Raw genomic sequence first — 21,230 nt, forward strand, 5'->3', positions numbered from 1 at the left:
GAAAGAGGAAGTTCTTCTTGTACTAGAGAGCACAAAGAGGCCAAGAGAGAAACAGACACAGAGAAAGACAGGAGGGCCTGACAGGAGAGGCAGGGCCTGAGAGGAATAGGAGGACAAGAGAAAGGAGAAAGGGACAGAGACAGAAAAGGGGTGGAGGGTGGAAGGGAGAGAACAACAAACAGAGACAGAGGCGTGAGAGGAAGAATCTGGAACTGGAACAGGACATGGACCTGTGGGGACCCTGGGCTCCAGTGGGGGTAGCAGTGTCTTCCCTCAACAGCCATGCAGGATGGGAGGGTCCCATTTTCTCTGCCGCAGCCCCCCCAGCCACCCACACTGGCCTGTCACCAGGGAAGTTCCTTCCTCCCCTCCTTCAAGACACAGACTGCAGGGCCCACAATGTTTGTCTACCCCTCAGTCTGAGCAGAACTCATGTGAGGGCGCAGGCCCGTCAGACCTCCTGGGGCTGAACATAGCTCTGTGTTCTCCCTAAAACGCATCTCCTGATACGTGGAGAGAACTGCCTGCCTCCCAACTCTGCTTTCTCGGCCTGCCACACCACCCAGGACCCTCCAGAAATCTGTCCCCATCTTCTTGTTTGTCTCTTCTCCAGGAGCTTAATTTCCTTGGCAGACTCAGAGCTTTCCATTTCCTGTCTCCTTCAGATGCCCAGAAAGAGGCCCAGGACACGTCTGTCCCAGTTCCGAGTCCCAGGGAGCCGCTGACCTGCAGAGAAGAGACTGGTCACTGTCCTCTTTTGTTTCCTGCCCCAACCCATCCCCTCTCCATGACAAAACAGCATCCTCAATCCCACCAACAGTTTGGAGGTGGAACCTTTGTTGGGGAGGCTTAAAGTCCAGCTACTATATGCTTTCCCTTTCCTCAACTGGGCGGGCAGGCTTCCCTCTTGGAGAAGCAACCATGTTGTTTTTCTTCTATAAAGTCAAATCACTCTGGGCTTCAGTGCCTGGTCTTTATTTTGAACTCCTCCAGTGGGCCTGGCATGGAAACCGGAGTGGTGATCTGAGACCTTGTCCTCTGAATCTCCTCCGACTTTGGCAAGGAAGAGGGTGGCTGTGCACGGTGGCCTCTGCTAGGCCCCTGCATGCTGCTGGGCACAGGTGTGCCCACTGCTCCACAGTTTCCCATTCTCCTCCAGTATGTCCACCAGCACTGCCAGGGGACCATCAGAAAGAGTAGACCATGGGGACAGAGACTAGACTTTGAGGGAGAAAAGGGTCCAGAGAAAGGACCGAGGAAAGTCAGACAGAGAAAGAGAGAGAGAAAAGGGAAAGGGGTGGGGAAGGGATGAGAAAGAGACAGAGATAGAAAAAAAGGTAAAGAATCAGGGTAAGAAAGAGACAGGAACATGGGCTTCCCACCCCTCCAGCCCTCTCAGTGTGATCTAAGACCTTAGTTAATCCTAGATATCAAAGTGGAAGCTTGGGCTGGGGCTGAGGATGAAGCTGTTCCCCAGGAACTAACCCCAGGCCCTAGTCCCAGCCTCTGGCCCAGAAGAGTTCTTGGGGCCAGAAAGGGCTAGGGAGGGCCTTTGCCAGGGCCTGGGCGGATGGAGAAGAGAGACTGCCAGCCCCAACTGTGGTGCATCTCCACCAAGGACACGCAAGGATACAGCAGAAGAGACTATGATTAGACATCAGGGAGCACTTGATGACAGTTAGGGCCCCAGGACACATTCCCCACAGGACAGGCAGGGGGAGGAGTCTGGGGGGGGGGGGGCGCTGACAATCCTCCAGGAAGCCCAGCCTTCTCCCACCTCCCTCCACCCCCAGCGATGAGTCAGGGATTCCACAGAATTTTGAATTCCTGTCTTCCTTTGGGCAACGGATACTTGACACTCTCCTGGGCTTTCTCTCCTGCCACAGCAGTGAAATCTCCAACCATTCTCTAAGCCTCCTTTCTCCGTGGCTCCAGGGCAGGGCCTGCTTCCTCCCTGCTTACCTCAATCCTGGCTTTGCATGGCTGCTCCCTCTGCCCGGAACCCCCTTCCCAGAACCAGCTTTTTCTCATCCACTGGGAACCACTTCAAAAAGCATCTGCATGGCTGGCCAATTCACAAGAGCCCAGCACTTAGCAGGGGCCCCCTGAGGGACTGAATGAATGAATGAATGAATGAATGCAGAAGATCCTGTGAGAGGGAGACAGCTCTGGTGCTCCACTCAGGGAGCCCACAGTCTGATAGTGGAGACTTGGGCCTGAGAGGGCCCCCAGTGAGCAGAGCTGTGCAGCTCAGAGGAAAGAAAGCTCTGTGTGGGTCCAGCAGCAGGGCTCCCTCTGAACCTCAGAGCAGGGCAAGAATTCACTGGTGGCCAGAGCTTAGCACAGCCTGCTACAATGGAGGGCCCAGTAAACATCTGTAGGAGGGAGGGAGATAGGGAGGAATCTCATGATCCTTGGCTTCTCTTTGAGGGCTGTTCTCTGGTCAAGGAGCTCCCTGGTAACCAGGACCACCTGGGCCTTTTTCAGCTCCACCTCCTTCTGCCAGGCCCACAAGAGCACAGAGTGGGTCCTTGTGACTGAATTAGAACTCTCAGTTAAGCTGGAGAACTTTGAGTACCAGAACATCAGGCTGCAGGCAGGCCTCAGCATCTGCCTCAGTCTACATCCCCACGGTGAGCTCAGCAAGAGAGGCCTGGGGCGGGACGCTGCGGTGGGACCAGGCAGAGGCAGCTGGGCAGTGTGGGCTCTGGCCTGGGGCTCATAGCTTCCCAAGACTCCTAATGGTCCTCAGGGAGGAGGGGTGCAGGGGAGACCAGGCAAGGAGAGGTGGGATCTGAGCCTGAGGAGGAGGGAGAGGCTGGGGGAAGGGGCCTGAGAGGACAGAGCATCCCTCCACCAACCCTGTAAAGCCGAGCGCAATCCCCGAACTACTGCCCCCAGCCCAGCGTGAGCCTGGAAACAGATCAGGATCATTGTCTCAGGAAGGCGGGTGAGTTTCCATGAGAGAATCTTTTCCATCCTCAAACCAAAACCTACATTTCCAGCCCAGCAGGCAAAGCTGCCACTTCCTCTCTCTAGAACAGCCAAGACCTAGAAGGCATTGGGGAGAGACGAGACCTGTCACACGGGCACCTCTTCCCCCAGGCCACCTTCCAGGATGGCTGCCAGCCAAAGGACAGTGAGACAGAGAGAGCAGTCATGGTGTGAGAGATTTTCTCCTGAGCCCCTCTGGGCTCCGTGTTCTGCTCTCTGCTCTATTCGACATTCCTGCCCCAGGAGATGAAGTGCCAGTGTCATGGTTAAATGATGGGGTGGGGGGGGCTTCAATACAGAGGAAGGGGACAGCAGTCAGAGCCTTCCTGGGTCCATGCAGGGAAGGAGCTGACTGTCAGGATAGGAGTAAGTGCTGAGGCATAAAGCTAGGGGTTAGCAGGTCAGTGACCCACCCATCCTCCTAATCCTTAGCTGGCCATCACTTAGGAAAGTGATGGATTTAGTTAACCAACACTTGTGCAAGATGAAGCACAAGACCCTTATAAATATTAACTCATTGAATCCCCAGAACAAACCTGTAAACACAGCAGTATGATCATCCCGGTTATGGATGGGGAAACTGAGGCTCAGATAGGGTGACCTGTCCAACATCACATAGCTGGAAAGTGGCTGAACCAAGATTCAAATCCAGACAAAATTCCACCCCAATTGACCGCAGCTGCTACCATAGGCTCAAGGCCTGGCAGGGGGCAGGGAGAGTCAAAGGTCAGGATGATGACATCCAGCCTTCAGGATGAGCGCATTCTTTCAGAGACTCCCACAGAAGGCTGGAGCCAGAGAGAGCCAGCGTCTGATGAAACTGCTCCCCCTTGTTGGGGGGGGTGGGTGGAGCTGGCCTCGGCCCAGGGGGTGTGCCTCCAATGACAGGAGCCTGGGCCAATGGCAGGGCCCCAGCCTGCCCCAGCTGGCCCAGGAGGAAAGGAACTCCTCCTGGGTTTTTCTATTATTTTGAGGAGAAAGGGAGGCGGGAAGAAAAGTTGGCCGGAAAGTGGACTGAACTTGCAACTTGGTTTAATAACCAAATCCCAGTTCTCCTGTGGGCCGGAGCTCCCTCCTGCTGTCATCTCCAGGGAAATCCAGGCCAGGCCTGGGGCTGGGAGTGGGAAAGCCTGTCCCCACAACACCCCCAGCCTAGAGCCCCAGAAGTGGGGTCCACCTTCCATGAAACCTGCAGTGCCCCCCCAGCCCCCAGCTCCACTCTGGTTGGCCAAATAGAGAGAAAGTGGGGTCCTCCCCCAGCCCTAGAGAAGGAGACTTCCAAAAATGGGGGCTGCATTGTCCAGACTGAATATGGGGCTGTAGGGGTTGGCAAAATAAATGGCAATAGTGGGGAAGCAGGGTACATCATTTGCATGAGGGCTGTTCTAAGAAATGCCAGCCATGTACCCCTGGGTGGGAGGTCTGGGCACCCACTGTGGCTGGAGTAGGGGATGGTGGCCAGGGAGAGTGGGCACAGCTTCTGTCTCCTCACTGCTTCTCCACGCCACACACACACACACACACACACACACACACACACACAGACTCACACAGACTCACACACTCACATACACATTCACACACACATATACTCATATATACATTCGCACACTCATACACACACAATATATACTCACGCACATATATACACCCACCTACGGAGACACAGTCTTATGTACACACTCCCACACTCATACCCACAGGCTCCGAGGTACACTCAGCTAGGCATATACACGCGTCCTCTCACAGACATGCTCATCCTTTGTGGGGTTAAGACTGGACTGGGTAGGAGAGAAGCCTTCTGGGAGGATGGTGTGGCTGGTAGCTGCCAAGGGGTGGGTGAGCCAAAGCCTTGCACCAAGTGGGGAGCCCGAGATCTGGGGGTGCTTTGGGGCCACCACACAATGTGGGGGCCAGGACTGTGAATGGAATGGGCGCTGCTCCTGCCCCGCCCCTCGGGCCCGCCTCTGGCCAGACCGGCCTCCATTCCCAGCATTGTTTTGAGCACTTCGGGCAGAGTTCCCAGGCCTGGCTGAACTGGGGCCCTGGCCAAATAGCCCTCCTCTGCCCTCCCATTCCCCTCTCCCTTTGGAAGAAGGGTTGTGTGGGGAAGTGGGAGAGAAGGAAGCTTCCTAAATCTTTGGCATCTCATCCCCCAACCCACACAGACAGCCTGCAGATGCACTCAGGTGCAGCATATGGCCCCAAAGGCCCAGACTCTACAACACCCCCATCCTTCCCAGGGCAGCAGACTTGGAAGTCCAGCCTACCCCTACCTATATCCCCTTGACCATGACATTCATTTCCACCCCCATCTCTGGGGTTCCATCTGCCCTCCTTACAGGCTGGGCTTAGTCTGGGGCAGCTCTCTCCACCCAACACCCCCCTCCCCAAGCAAAGGGAACCACAGGTGTTTTACTCCTAAAGTTCAAATAACTCACGTGGGGGGAGGGGAATGCAGATATTAATGGATTAATCCAAAGGGGCAACTTCTCTGAGAACTGGTTCTTCCCTGCCTTTGCCCAGGAGATACCCCTTCACCTTACCTCTCCCTGATGGTTCTGGAGAGCTGAGCCACCATCACAATGGCTGCACCTCAGGCAGAGGAAGGGACCCCATGGGCAAGAAGACCAGCCATCCCCCAAGACCCTGCATGGCCTCCCTTAATAGGACTTGGGCAACACTCCTCACGGGGCCCTGAGGAGTAACAGCAAGGAGGCTGCCATCCTGCCTTCACGGGGCTGGTGTCCAGGGGCACCCCTCCCTGTCCTGGCGCTGAATCTGGTACAGGACTTCTCGCAGATGCCCTCCAACCTGATCTCCACCCAAGCCAAAAGGATTTTTTCCAAAACACAAATTGGATCCCATTCAGCCCTTGCTTAAAACCTTTCAAAGGTTTCCCAATGCCCTCCAGATAACTCCTTAACGTATCTCAGCATGCGGGGGTCTGGTGCCTGCCAACAGCGCACCTTGCCTCCACTGCCCTCTCAGGCCATGATCTTCACCCACTGAAAAGAACACCCACCTCCACCCGATCCCCATTCTCCACCCCTAGCCCTGGATCCAGTTCCAGTTATGGGGTGCTCTCCTCTCCTTCCAGACCCCTCCTCCCAGCTCACTCATCACCCTGCGGGTCTCTCCCCACCTCCCCTGGGTCTGAAGCTGATGCCCTCTTCTCTGCTCTCACCCCTGCACCCCTTCTCTCCTGGCACAGATCAGTGTGCAGGGATGCGCTGTTTGCTCCTCAGCCTTCCCATCTAAACTGGGAGCTCCAGGAGGGAAGGGACACATCATCCTACCCCTCATTAAGCCCCCAGCCCCAAGCACAGCCCTTGGCATAGAGAAGATACTGAATAGATGCAAATGATCAAATGAATGGGTGAATAAATGAATTAACAGCCTGTAACCACCCAGCCTTTAGGGCCATGAGGTGCCCCTCTTCCAGGGTTGGCCAGGCCCACACCCCTCTGCTCTCCTCCCTCTCCCCGTTGTTACAGTACAGCTCAGTAAGGCCGGCCTCCCACCCCCTGGGAGGAATCCCCCTGCATAGCCCCCTTCCCTATAAGCCCCATCCCAGGAAGTCCCATGACTGCCTTCCTCTTGCCCTAAGACCTCATCTGCTCCAAACCCTGCAAAGCCCTCTGCTGGGGCTGCTCTTGGACTTGATGTGCCTTTTTCAGTAGGCTCCCTGTCAGTACCCCTAGGACTCCTGGCAGACATGCCACCTGGGCTGCATCCAGAGGCAGGCCCTGGGCTGGGTCTCATAGAAAGGCAGACGAGCCAAGCCCAGTCTTGGGGCAGGGGACATGGCTCAGAAAGCTAGGGTCTCGACCCTTTCCTTCCTCATCCCCAAGCCTTGCTCCAGGACCTGGAAAATGAACATCAGAGAAGGAAGCCCCCACTGTGGAATGGAGAGGGTGTCAGCAAAGCAGATGAGATCCTGAGAGAAGAAAGCTAAGTTTGGGGCATCGGAAGCCCGACTCCCAGCCCAGGGGTCGGAACCCAGAGGAGATGGGCTGGAGCCTGGCTGGAGAGGAAAAGCAAGCAGGGGCTTCTCCCCCTCCTCCTTGGCTGCTGCTCAGCTGGAGGGCTTCTAGGGAGGGCTTATTATAAGGGCAGAGCTGTGTGTGTGTGCTCACCCCACACCCCTGGAGCCCTGCCTGTCCCCTGCACTCCTGGCAGTGGCTCAGTCACCCCATCAAGTCACCGATGCTCTCAGGACTGGTCAGCAGAGGCGAGATGCCCACTTCCTGCATGCTAGGTGGGCTGGCCTCTGGCAGGAGGCTAGAAGTGCAGCAGACCCAGCACTGTCCTGACAGGCAAGTCGGGTCAGGGGCTCCTTGCACAGACACCCTCAGTGCCCCCCATAACACACATACACTTACGGGTCTGCCAAGCCCTAAAGATGGGGCAGAAGCCACCTGACAAGAGAGGACTTAAGGATGGGGCTTGAAAATATGGTGCAGTTGCCCTGGGCAGCCATGGATGAGAACTTAGACCCCTCCTGGCTCTGCCATCACCTGCTGGGTGACCTTGGATGCCTCATCCTTCCACCTGTAAAGTGGAGGTGACAATCCCTGCTCAACTCACCTCTCGGGGTTGCCATGATGATCAGACGAAGTGCACCCAGGAAAACCGTCGGTGGACTTTATCATCAACTACAAAATGAAAGGGGTCTTATTACCATTCTTACTGTTGTTATCATCATCTAGGGAAACTAACCGTGCTGTCTCGTTTAAGCACGGCAGCTTCACCTACCTGCAGGATGCCCTCGCTCAACAACCATCTGTGCCCCCCCTTTGCCTAGAGGATGACGGCCACAGTCTATGGTCTGGGAGTTCATCTGGCTTGAACCCACTTTCCAGTTTTATCTCCTGTATGCATTAGTCCCTCTGATCCTTTCAGAGTTCTCCCAACATGTGTTTTGCTTTCCTGCCTCCCTGACTTTGCTCATACTGTTCCCTCCTTCCAGAATGCACTCCCCTGTTGCTCCCTATTCTATTTAGCTCCCTCCATCCTTCAAGACCAAAGTGTGGTACCAACTCTCCCACGAAGCCTCTTCCCTCAACCAAGCCAGAAGCGCTCTTTCTCCCTCCCTGGAAGGGTTTTGATTTACACCAAATGCCACGACAGTTCCTGACACAGAGTTGGCGCTCATGAAATGAAAGTTGTAATGACCACACCCTAGGCTTTAAACGCTTTACATTCATTGACTCATTTACTCCTCACCACATCCCGTGATTGTGGTACTATTAGTATCCCCATTTCACAGATAGAGATACCAAAGCATAAGATGCTAAGTGCCTTGACAAAGTAAGTATCAGATCAGGGACTGAACCTGGCAGACTGACGTCAGAGCCCACGCATGTGCCTCTAAAAGCACCACAAGGAACTGAGCCTGCCCACTCATCTTTGCCAACACCCTGCCCAGCCCAGGACCTGGCTCTGAAAGGTGCTTGGTAAATGTTTGAGGGTTGCCACACTCAGGCCTCCTGCACACACTCATCTCCCTGTGCTGGAGGCCCATCTAGGGCAAGGCCCAGGGGCTGGCTCAGAGGGGTGCCAGGAAATGTGGCCGGACAGCCCTACTGGCCTGTAGATCCACACTATCCTCGGGCATCGCAGTACCAGACCAGGGCTGGAAGAGGTGGGCTGCAGCCCTTTGGCCGGTATCGTGAAGCTGCCTGGTGGCACACTTGCTGACCATTCTGACCGCTGGCTGAGGTCGTGATGAACCCTACACTGTGGTCCTGACAGGATGTGGGGATGACCCAGAGTTGGGTGTGGAGGAAAGTAGGCAGGAGTATCAACGTCCGGGTGCAAGGTACTATAGGGACCACCTGGCCCCATTGTTCACTCCCATTTAACAGACGAGCACACTGAGGCCCAGGAGCTGGAATGAGGCCTGAAGCTGAGGAACATAGCAAAGGCTTGCAAAAGCACCAGCCTCTCTGGGCCTTTCCTCCTCAGCCTGTGTGCGGCCTGGCTCCCCTGCCCCTGAGGAGCTTGATGATTAGCCCCATGCCGCCCAGGCACCGAGAGGCCTGACCTCTCCGCTGATCCCAGCAGAGGCAGCGGTGCCCGCAGTCTGCTTCGCCAGCCCCTGTGCCCAGCCAGCGGCCATCCCGACAAAGAGCCCTGGGGGAGACGTTGGGAGAAGGCCAGCTGCTAATTGTAGAAAATAAATCAGGGAAATCTAAACCCCACAGCTGAAGAGGGGCCAGCTGCACGTAGACTTGTTTCCTTTTGTGCTCTCGCTCACCAACTCTAATTGTTAATTGGGAGCTGTGAGTTATATAAGTTCCACGGATACCGAAGGAGTTGAATGAGCTCTTGAGAAGGACCCACGTGTTGAGCAATTTCCAGGATAAGGAGGGGTCTCAGAAGAAGGCCCACCAGTGTGGGCAGCTGACCCCAAGAGGGCTATCAGGACAAAACTGTGCCCCAGCGACAGCCCTCTGGATCTGTGGACACATCCTTCCTGGGTTTTTACAGCACAGGGATGTGTCTTCAAGTTGCTGATTCTTCACAAAATCTCACAGAAAATCAAAAGTGGTGCCATTACATTGATGTCTCAGTTTAATAATGAGACAAAACCTCCCTCTCCCATCTCTGACCCTGAGTTAATTGAGGGCAAGGCTGTGCCTCCCACCTCAGACTAGGGCTTCCTGAGGCAGGGCTGTGTCTCCCCTCAGATTCACGGTCCCTGAGGGCAGGGCTGTGTCTCCCCTCAGTCTAGGTCTGAGCTACAACTTCTCCATATGACTAAGAGCTCCATGAAAGCAGACTATGTTGTTTCTTTCCCTTCAGACTAGGTGCTCCCTGAGGCAGGGGCAGGGTCTCTTCCTCACTCCCACCAACCTGGGTTGAAGAACTAGGGACCTGGAGCCACCTGTCAGGGTGGGGAAATCTCAGGACACACCCTGGTGATGGGATTGGGAAGGTTTAAGAAAAGTTCGCAGGGACACCCTACTCATGAGTCGCCCTCCCCCTCCTGCCTGCTGCCAGGGCTAGGTTTGGCCTATGATGGGCTCCAGCTGACAGCTGGGCCTCCTCCATTCTGATCCATGGGCTGCTGTGTCCTGTAATGACCCCACTACGGGGACCCTTAGCCACCCAGGCCGGGAGGGCTGGCATCAGAATGGAGTGGTATGCAGGGAGGGCGGGGCAGCCCTGCCTTGGGGAGAAAGCAGAGCACAAGGAGCGCTGGAGGAGGGACCTGGGCGCTTGGGGTTCCAGGACTCCCTCTGTTGCCTGGAGGCCCAGAGTGGGGTGCCTGGGACTACCCTGCCCACATGGGCTCATTCTTCTGCTGCCACCACCCATGGGGGAGAGCTCTCCACATAGCCTGCAGTCTGGGTAGCACCCCGTGGCTCCCCCAGCCCCTCCTCATGAGTCATTCATGCCCTGTGTGAGCAGAGGCAGCAAACCCCATGCCACAGCCTGAGGAAAGCAGGGGATAAACTGCAGGGTTGGCCAGATGCAGGTGCCCTACGCAGGAACAGCAGCCTGGTCTGGATGAGGAGGCTGTCTTGGACCCTAAGAAATCCCCGATCCCGTCTCCTACCCAGCCCACATCCCTCCTGCATTTCTCTTTCACACCCTTGTCTCTTGCTTAGGCCTCCTCTCAGCATCTTCAGGCCTTTCAGGGTTTATCTCAACTGTCACCTCCCCTGGGAAGTGCGCCCTGCTCTCCTGGGTCTATTTTTTGTGCATCCTTGGGGCACCATGGGCATCATTTTATCTGCTGTCCAAGTCTCTTCTTTGGCTAGACAAGGCACCACAAAGGCAGCCGGGACTGAATTCCATTCTTCTCTGTATTCCTAACACCCAGCACATAGTAGGTGCTTGTGGAAGTGTTTATAAAGATGGATCCAGCCAGGAGTTAAATAAGATCACTCAGACCCTAATAACCAATATCTGCTGGTCCCAGCTGCTTCCAAAGTCCCACACTGTCCCCAGACAGGCCTGGGGGGTTCTCACCTCGTACCAAGACCTGCTGCCAAAACTACCCCTGGAACACCCGCAAAGGGCGTTGCTGATGTGCCTGAGCACTCAGGGTGTCAAAGCTGAATGGTGGTCTGTGGTAAAGAGCGGAGAATGCACCCCCCTTTCCCATTCCCCTCCAAGAGAATCCCAAAACGGAGCTGCTCATACCTGGCATCTCGTAGTTCAGGAGGCAGTGTGTAGTGTATATGGTGGACTGACTCTCAGTGTTCACTCCACCCTCTGCTAGGTGCCCTCCTAGACTGCAGAGACAGGAAGTTTTTAAAAAAAAAAGTTACATTTCTCAGTGTTCTCCACTGTTAGGATTCAGGGTGTAATCCAGATTCAGCCAATCAGATGCACTTGCATGAGATTTGGAAGGCTGTGCTTCTGCAGCTCCTGCCGCTTTCTGGCATTGGGAGGGGGGTGCAATTTGTTTTGCTGTTTTCCTGCAGCGCTGGCAGACAGGGTCAAGGAGCAAAGCCCAGTGACACCCTCTACTAGAGTAGGTCACGGTAGGTGCAGTGCAGAGCTGGCAGCAGTAGCAGCTTCTGGATCATGGTACTGCGTATGGCTCTGGAGCTGGTGAGCTCACGGTTACCAAAGAAGGGGCAGCTCCCTTGGAGAATTGCTTTGAGAATTGCTTCTGAAAGCTCAACTTTTGAGGTCTATGTCTTTGACCTCCCAATAATTCTGTGGCTGTTTCATAAATCCCTTCCATTCAAGCTCACCAGAGTGGATTCTGTTCTCTGCAGTGGAACCCTGATGCACGGCACTTTGCATCCTGCGGTCAGTTCTCTCTTCTGTCTGTTTCTCAGACCCAGATACGAGTCTACCTGAGAGCTGGACCAGAGCAAATCCAGTGACAATCACCCATGCAGCTTAGAACTGCCCTTGCTTGCCCTTTGGCAGTGAAGTATTGTCACTCAGCCAAGGTTGTCTCCCAGCTCTCTCTTCCCTTGGTTGAGTTTTCTTCTGGGAGTTTCCTTAGACCCTTTTGAATGTCTGAATCACAGTCCAGGATGGCAGATAGATTTTCATTTCATCTGTCAGCTCTACTCATTTAGTAGTGATGGCCTGCACCAGTGTGTGAGGGAAAGACTGAGGCTGCTTCTATACTCAGAAGGAAGGAAAGAGCAGTGTGATCAGCTAGCAATGCCTGCCATGGTGCAGAAGTGGACACTGACAATGTGCATGCTGTGTAACTGTCCACATATCTGGGGGAGAAGTGAATGAAGTTGCCTTCTGCTTAAGCTGGAATGGGATCCACTCAGCCATGCACTGCCCAGGCAGCTCTCCAGCCCTAGAGCCACCCCACAGATTCCTGACCCTACCTGCTGATTTACCCCAACTCAGCATTTGTTCATTGACCCATTTTACCAACCATTCCTAATGCTTCTGATCCCTATCCCCAACTTAATCCCTCTCCAACTTACATCCCCAACCCTGCCCTCCAACATTCCCACAGACTCTCACGCTCACCGGTGTTCTGACCTCAGGAAAGACCTGGAGCTGAAACAGGCTAATTCCTTGAACTAAAGTAAGTCCACACCCCTCCAGAAAGATCCTTGACCTCTAGCCTCCCCAAAGGCCCTCCCTTACATGTCTCTGTGCCCAATCAGCATTGGGCTCTCAGGAAGTGCTCCATAAATCCATGGATCAGTGAAAGAATACGAGGATTGCTGGGAGTGACCTCACCAACCACTGGCTTCCCCCTTCTCATCCTGCCTTCTGCCCAATCCTGTACTCAGATACTTTTGTTGACACTGACATATGGCCTCCCAAATCTCCAGGAAGTCCACACACAATGGGGTGCCCTGCATCCCATTTGAGTCACCATTGAACCCAAATTCAGCCCGCTGAAGAAGCTGGCTGCTGTGGAGAAGAAAACTGTGCCCTTCAAGGGGCTCCCAGGCTCCCCTGTGAAGGAGAAGAGCCACTCTCTGGGCATGGCGGAGGTCAGGGTGGGTGGTAAGTCACTTTCCAGGGAGGAAAACCAGCCTGGAGCCCACCCTGCAGCATCCTCACTCTGGGCTCTTGCTCATCACTAAAGGGAAACAGATGGTGTGGTTAATTGGGATGTCATAGTGGGCTCTGGCCCTCATCAAGTCTCAGGGGGCAGTGAGTGATTTACCGAGTCATAAACAGAGGCTCAAGGGGAGCCAGTGATGTCATGCCCACAGCCCCTGAGGACTGAGAGAACTGTGGATGGAGGCCACTGGTCTTGGGGTGGGGGTGAGGCCAGGCTGGAACTCGAATAGGAGGCTCCAAGTCAAAGCAGCCTTGGGTAGGCAGAGCCCAGTGACAGCTCCTGGAGGGTCCAGATGCTCACAGCTAGAGAAAGTGAACACTGACCTGGGAAGGAAGGAAGGAGAAGTGGGGTGCAGGAAGCAACCACAGAGGAGCAGAGATACCCAGGGGAGGATAGGCAGGAACTGCTGGAGTCTAGGAGCCCCCCAGAGGTGCAACTGAGGCCCACCTCTCCCAACCAGAGCACAAGAGCCCCATGCAGACAGTGAAGCACCAGAGCCCTACTCAAGAGGGACACGAAGAAAAAGCAAGTCCATCTGTCTCCCTGGGAAACCCTGTGCCAGAGAGAAGCAGTGGTTAAGAGCCAGGCTGCCTGGGTTCAATTCCAGCCCTGCCAATCACTGTCCTGTGTGACCATGGGCAGCTTCCTTAACTCCTCTATGCCTCAACTTCCCCATCTGTAAAATGGGATAACATTTTCTCATGAGAACTCCACTAGTTAATGGACTCAGAACAGAGAGGACACACAGTGCTATGTGCTTGATTTAGGTTATTATTTTTAAGGCAAGAGTCCCTGTGTTGGTGGAGGGAGATGGAGGTGGGGGGTGGGGATTCTCACTCTTCCCTATCACTAGCAGCTGCGGCCTCTGGGGAGCTTCTCTTTGTAAATCCATTATTCCCAGCATCTCCTCCATCCCCCTACCAGGATCCCCAAGTGGTGGGAGGGATGAAGGGCTCCAACCCTGCCCAGAAAGTGAATGAGCCAGCTGCATGCCAAAGACAGCTTGGATAAATAACAAGAATGAACACTGTTTATTGGGCACCTGCTGTGTGCAGGCCTGATCCTGGTGCTTTATCTGCACTTGCCCATTTAGTCTTTAAGGGGGATATCACCATCCCATTATACAGATGAGAAAGCCAAGGCCTCAAGAATTAGTGTCCAAAGTCACCCAGAAAGCAAGACTTCCTGGCCCCAGAATCTGAACTCTTCTCAAAAGCAGAGCATGATCCTCGGCTATTGATGTCACAGAAGCTGGTGGACTTTTTAAAATGCAGAATCCTAAGACCCTTCTAGATCTAGAGAATCAAAGTCTCAGTGAGTGGGACCCAAGAGTCTAAATTTTAATACAATAGTTGTCCCTGACTCTGGACCTCTTCCCACCCAGCGCAGCCCCCATCTCAGACAACGGAAACCCCGCAGAAGGAAAAGAGACAGAGTCCAGTCAATCTGCACTGGGTGTTTCTGGAGGGATGGTGGCATCCCTGCCTCCAGGCCCCTTTTTATTCCTAGGATCCTTCACTCTCTCTGTCCTGGAACTGGGGCCAAAACAAGCAGGGCCAGGCAAAAGACGGCAAGAAAACATGTCTCCAACATATCTTGGAGTGGGAGGTCCAAAGCATGGGGTGAGAGGAGCAGCAGGGTCAACGAGGCCCCCTCCTCTGTCCATCACAGGGGTGCACATGCAATGTTGAAGGACCTGACACCCTGGACAGTGCTGGGAGCCCATCAGTTGGGGGTGGAGGACCAGATTCTCTTAGACTTGGGTAGGCACAGCCCAGTGACAGCTCCTGGGGGATCCAGATGCTCTCCCCATTCCGCATCTCCCCCAGACACCTCAGGACATGATGGTAGTGCCACCCCAGGCTCCCTGTGCTGCGGGGGCAGCAGACACTGGTCTTCACTAAGAAGTGGAAAGGGATCAGCACACATCACATCACACTTGGCACGGCCCCCATTGGTGGGCACCGTGCCACCGTGTTGGCCAGCCATTTTCCTGCAGAACGCTTATTGGGGGCATGCTGCCAGGGGGATCTGTGCCCACCAGGAGTGGCCCAGGCTCCAAAAGCCTCCTGACCACCACTTCCCCGCTTCCAAGCCCTGCCAGTTTGTAATTTTTTTTATTTGTGTGACCATTTGCTTTCAGTCTCTCCTCCAGGCTCTATGAGAGCAGAACTAAGTCCATGGGGTTCATCAATGTATCCTGAGTATCTGGTACATTCATCAAATGAATGACCTGAATGAAAGCACCACATTTCTGTCCACACCTTTGCCCTTAGCACAGAACCTGTGGGTGCCCAGTGCTTAGACTTGGCAGGACAGAGCTCATCTTGCCAGAGCTGGGAATCCAAGATCAACCCCAGAGCAATTCCAAGGCTGTTAATCAAGGAAGACTTCCCAGTGGAGGTGGGTGGGGAGCAAGGAGTGGGGAGGCAGGGGGGAGCAGTGGGGAGGGGTTCCAGTCTCACAGCTGCTCTTCCTGTTCATCACCTAGTTCCTGTGGGAAGTCCCAGAGGCCAGAGGTCATGTCTGGGTCTCAGGGCCATCCCCAGCACACCCCCATTGGAGCTGCGCGTGGCTTGCCCCAATGTTGGCTGCCAGCTGTGACTCACAGTTCATGAGGCTTTCCTGTTGGCCAGAGATCGGGGAGCAGATATTACAGTAACATTACTAACCTCAGCTATGACCGCGCTTACGTTCAGAGCACCTCCCCCCACGCCGAGGGCAGAGCAGTGACCTCACCCTCAGAGGTCAAGCAAGTAAGGACAGTCCTTCCCAGAGGCAGGAGGATGCCTGGACAGTCCTGGTCTGCTTGAGAAGCCCAGAGTCTGGCCCCTTCTCATCAGAGTTGGTTGCACACCCTCCCCCTTTCCCTCCAAGCAGCCCAGCTGGGGTAGGTGCTCAGCCCTGCCTCTGCCTCTCCCCAACAAGGTGGGCAGGAGGGGAAAGGGGAAGTGTCTGAGGCTGCTCTATCCCTGCCCTTCCTCACTGCTGGGTCCAGGACACTCATGCTGGGGAAAGTAGCGTCTGAGGATGTGGCTGCAGTGGCCAGCTCCTGGCGCCAGCCGAAATCCCCAAGCCCGTCAGTAGACCCTGTTCAGACGCGTCCGCTGACCATGGCACTGAGTAAGTGCTGAGGAGACACCTGCAGACTGATGTCATGCCCTGCCTGCCCTCTCCTCCCAGACAGGCGCTCCTGGGACCCAGACCATTCCTGGGCCCTCTCAGACCCTGAGAGGGCCCAGGGCATCCACTCCTCCAAGGGAAGGCTCTGGGAAAGAAACTAATGCACAGGAACTGGGTTCAGAGCCCAGCTGGGTGTTCTTAGGAAAGTTACCCAACCTCTCTGGGCCTCAATTTCCCCAACTGTAAATTAGGACTAAGACTAGCTGCCTCCTGGGCGACCATGAGAATAAGTGAACGCACTGGTCTGGCAGTGGGTGGACAGTGACCCCCATCTTGGTGTTGCACTGGTGCCATTAACAGCTCCGGGCAGCAAATGCCAAGTATCAGGAAGAACTGAGGCTTCAGAGAAGGGAGAGAAGCAGGGAAGGGAGTTGAGAAGGGAGCTGGGAAGACCCCACCCACCCTCTGCCAGTTGCAAACTAAAAGGAACAAGAGCCTGGGGGCAGACACTGTCTCCCAACCCCACTTCATCCCTCCTTCCCCAGTTTGCAGCAAGACCCTCATGGGAAAGACTCTATCCTCCAGCTTTCCTTGGACTAGGGTTGGCTGGGGGACTGAGTTCTGGCCAGGGGGATATAAGCAGTGTGTGATTTCTGGGAAGCTTCCGTAAAGGGAAGGGGCATGCCCTTCTTCAGTGCTTTCTTCCTTCTTCCCACTGGCTGGAGCTCCAGTGACCAGCTTGAGCAATGATGTGACCTTGGAAATGAAAACTATACCCAGCAGATCAATAGGCTAGAAGGAGCCTGGGTCCCTGACAGCAAGTAGTTGTCAAACCTGCCCTGGAGTACCTGAGGGAAAATGCACATCTGTCTTGTGTAAACCAAACTTAACTCTGAGCCTCTTAGCCTCCCCCCCTCCCCACATCTGTAGAATCATACAAGGTAATGATTTTGGCCATGGGTTTTGGGAATCATACAGAGGTGACTTTGAAGCCACCTTGGACAAAATTATTTAATTGCTCTGTGCCTTTCTTCTTCTGTTTAAAATAAATAAATGAAACAAAAAACAGAGCTGGGCTCAGAGGGGCACTGGGAGGATTAATTCAGTGGGTGATAGCTCAGGCCTGGTACCCAGAACAAGCTCCATAAATAATCTCTATGTGGCTATTTTTCTCCTGTCTGGGCAGAGATAAGGCTGGAAGTATTCCTTCAAGTTCTTTTCAAGTCTAGAATTCCTTTATTCCACAATCCTGTGATTCCCGATTCTGATTCTGGAATCTGAGGACTGGGAATGACAGCTCCAGCCCAGCACCTAACAGTCCAGCCTGCAGCCCACATCATTTTACTTCCACAAGTGGGCTTCACCCTGCCCATCAATGTGCCCCCAGCTGCGTGGCAGCCCCGTGGCCCCAGGTGGCCCTGCCAGTGTCTCTGACCCCTGCACCGTGCCCTCACCTGGAGTTGGGGCAGCACGAGCTCCTCTGGCTGACTTCCTCACACCTACAGTCCCCTGACAATGTCACATGCTGTGGAAGCTGGCAGACCCAGAGGGGCCACAGATGCCAACACAAACACCATTCCTGTGAGGGGAGAAGAGCCTGCGGGGGTTATTTTTAACCTGTTGATCAGAGGCCACAGCTCAGGCCTTGGGAGGCTCAGGGCTGGGGGCTCTCAAGGGGAAGGCAGGTGTCAGGCCTCACCTCAATGACCGTCAAGGGCATTGGGCTGCATGGACCCCAACCCTCAGTCCACTTTGATGGAGAAGGGGAGAGGAAGACACAGATCAGGACATACCCCATCTTGTGCACTGGTTTCAATGGGAGTTGAACTCAGCCAGGAAGAGCAAGGGTGCCACAAATCACCCAACACTGACCTTGAGATGCTTCTGCCATCCCGGTTGTACAGGTAACTGAGACCTCAGAGAGGAGGCCCAAAGTCACAGCTCCTTGCCCCCTTGTCCACTCAAAATCCGACATGGACATCTCAGTAACTCTCCAAGGCTGCATCCAGGGATAACCTTGCCCTACGATCCTGCCCAGTCTGTCCCACTCTGGTGGACTGAGCCCCTGATCACCCCTAGATGAGGCCCCCCAGGCTCTGACTCAGCCTGCAAGGACTTCCTAGGTGCCCAAGCAGTGCCCCCTGGAGGTCAGTCGCAGCAATGGCCAGAGCCATGGTGGCTGGAGGCCCAGGCGAGGACGTGCAGGCCAGGGCGTGCCTGCGTAGGGGGGAGCACGACCAGAGCTTCTGCCAAGAGCCCGCTGCCGGCTGCTGCTGAGTCTGTGCTCGCCAGAGGGGGGGGGGGGGTGGCAGGCAGACAATGGACCCCACAGCCCAGCCTCCCGGCCTTGGCCCCTTGAGCTGGGCAGGCAGCTACCGGCCGAAGCAACCGCCTCCGCTAGCCCCTCACGTAGCCCACGTCCTGCCTGCTGGGTGGCCCTTATCACCGGGTATGTGCCAGGAGCCCACATGCCCACACTCTGCAGTGGGGAGAGGACTGGAGGTCCAGGATGATTGGAATCAGCAGGAAGTAAGGCCTCCTGCCTCCCATCCACCCTCTGCTGAAACTCCAAAGGAAGGGCCTTTGGGGAATGTCCTACCCCCAGAGAGACCTTAGCTCCATCTTGCCAAGTCCCAACTGTCAACCACTCTTCTCTCCTTGGATTGACGGGGCTAGGGTGGAGGAGAAGGAAGAGGCCAACATCTTTATATGATTTCTCTGGGTTACCAGCTCACAAATATCAACATACCTCAATATAATAAGTGCTATTACAGTACACCCATTTAACACATGGGGAAACAGAGGCACAGAGAGGTTGAACAACTTACCCACAACTACACAGCTGGTAGGGACAGAGTCAGGATTCAAACCATGCAGACTGAGTCTAGAGCCAAACCACTGCCAACAGAACACAGCAGAAGCAGAGACAGGACTGGGCAGTGCTCAGCCTCCTACTCCATGGGAATGAGGGCGTCAGGATCTGACAGACATGGCTCAAGGCTGGCTACTGCATGCTCTAGGCCAAGTGAGGTCCTTCTCTGGGCCAAAGTTTCCTCCCTATAAAATGAGCACAGTGATGCAATGAGGAGGTACAGCAGCCTCACACATGGAAGGTGCTACCCCCTTCACCTACCAGAGCTCAGAGTGTCCTTCCATCAAGTGATTAGAATGTCTGCTGGCTGGCCCATTGAAGGCCACCATCCCAGCCTCCCTTGGGCCAAATCCACAGAGCGGTTCCGTTCTCTGGTTCTCAGGCTCTGCTGCAAGCCACTAGCACGTCCAGCCAGGTAGCCCCGATGGCATGGCTGGCTCAGCCAAAGCACTGTCATTGAATCCTCCATGGCTATTGGGTTCTCCCTGTCTTCTCCCCAGGAAGACTATGAGTGCCAGCTGTGGGGCTGAGGAAGCTGAGCTGAGAGCAGAGGCCATCTCCCCCAACAGATCAGAGGGTCTGAAGGAAGACAGGAAAGCTGCTTCCTCAGACACAGACACCCCAAGTTGGGGCTCCCTGAGAACAGAGTCCAGGCAGGCCATGCCATCCAGGCTACCTGGCTGGACACATGTTCACAGTCAGGCCCTGCTCCCATTTCCAGTCTGCTACCCAGGAGCTGTGTGACACTGAGCAAGTCCCTCAACCTTTCTGGGCCCGTTTCCTCACTTGTCGAGCAGAGATCACATTCTCTATCTACATCTCAGGTGAGTGAAGATAAAACAGGGCCACGTATGTGACATTCCCTCCTCTGCTAGTGGAGCAGGACTACAGTGTGCGCGGGGAGGGGCCATCCTGACTGGGAGGACATGGGAGACAGGCACAGACGTCAGAGGAGAAACGCAGAGGGGTTTCCCTACTGTGATGTGAGGCCTGAGGCTGCTCAGGCAGAGGAAGGAAGGCTGAGGGGGCTGAGTCACTGGCTATGTGGAAGATGCTGGGAATCTGCTGCCTTCCCAGCCACTGAGAGTGAAGTGACCGCAGGAGGGACCACAGGAGACACAGGGAAGCCTCAAGAAATGGGGCAGTGACTGGATAGGACAGGAAGGGAAGTGGGGCAGACCTGAGCTCCAGGGACTCTGGAGGAAGCAGCCTGATGGGGAGACCCAGCCCTGACATCACAGGGACCCCAGCTGATGTGGACACACAGCCCTGCCTCGGGGAGCCCCAGTCTGATGGGGAGAGAGAGGAAGTCTGCCTTCAGGGAACTCCTGATCTGATGGGGAAGTTGTATGACGTCTGCCTCAGGGAGTTACAGTGTGATGGGAAGACTCAGCCTCTGCTCTCAGGGAGCCCCAGCTAGGGGCATCTATGTCTGAAGGAGCACCTTTCCTGTCTTCCTTCAGACCCTCTAATCTGACAGGGAAGAGGTGGCCTCTGCCCTCGGGAGTTCTGTGTCTTAAGCTCTCAGGCTTAAGCAATGGTGTGCAGACACAGGTGAATGCCCCGTGTGGAGGCCCTGCTCTTACCCACTGGGAGACCACCTGCCTGATGGAAGGGGATAACTCCTCACGGTGGAGAATCCTTGGTCCTGCCCAGGGCAGGGGATCTTCCCTGAAGTGCTTCTGAGCACCTGGACCATAGAGGGTAGAGGGAGACAGAAGTGCAGCCACATCTGGTCTTGGGTGGCTGGACTCGCTGTCTTCAACAGCTGGACCACATCTGGCTTCCAGACATCCACCTCTGGTTCCATGATTCACTCCAGCCCCATGTGTCTGCCAAGATGGGGAGACGTGGGCTTCCAGGGACACAAGTTCCCCCACACGCATGTGGGGCCCCAGTATGCACAGAGGGTGGTGGGCGCCCTTCCTCTCCTATTCCAGACCACTCTTGAGTCACCATGACTCAGTCTCCCCTCCTGGAACCCTCACACTCAGGTTTCGCAGACTTTATGCAGGGACGGTGAGCAGGCTTGGAGTCAGCAGGGAGGAGGCGGCAGAGCCAGCCCTGAGTTCCAAGTTCCAGGATCTGATGCCCCAACAAATCCTTCCTAGGGAAGGAAAGTTCCCGGAGAGCAGAGCATAGAGCTGAGGAGGAAAAGTAATGCCAGGGAGGGAGGAAGTAGGGTGCACACAGCATTTCCCCATCAAGTGGGGGCTGAGTCAG

The sequence above is a fragment of the Camelus ferus genome, chromosome 20, assembly GCF_009834535.1.
Source record: "Camelus ferus isolate YT-003-E chromosome 20, BCGSAC_Cfer_1.0, whole genome shotgun sequence".
Lineage (NCBI taxonomy): Eukaryota > Metazoa > Chordata > Mammalia > Artiodactyla > Camelidae > Camelus > Camelus ferus.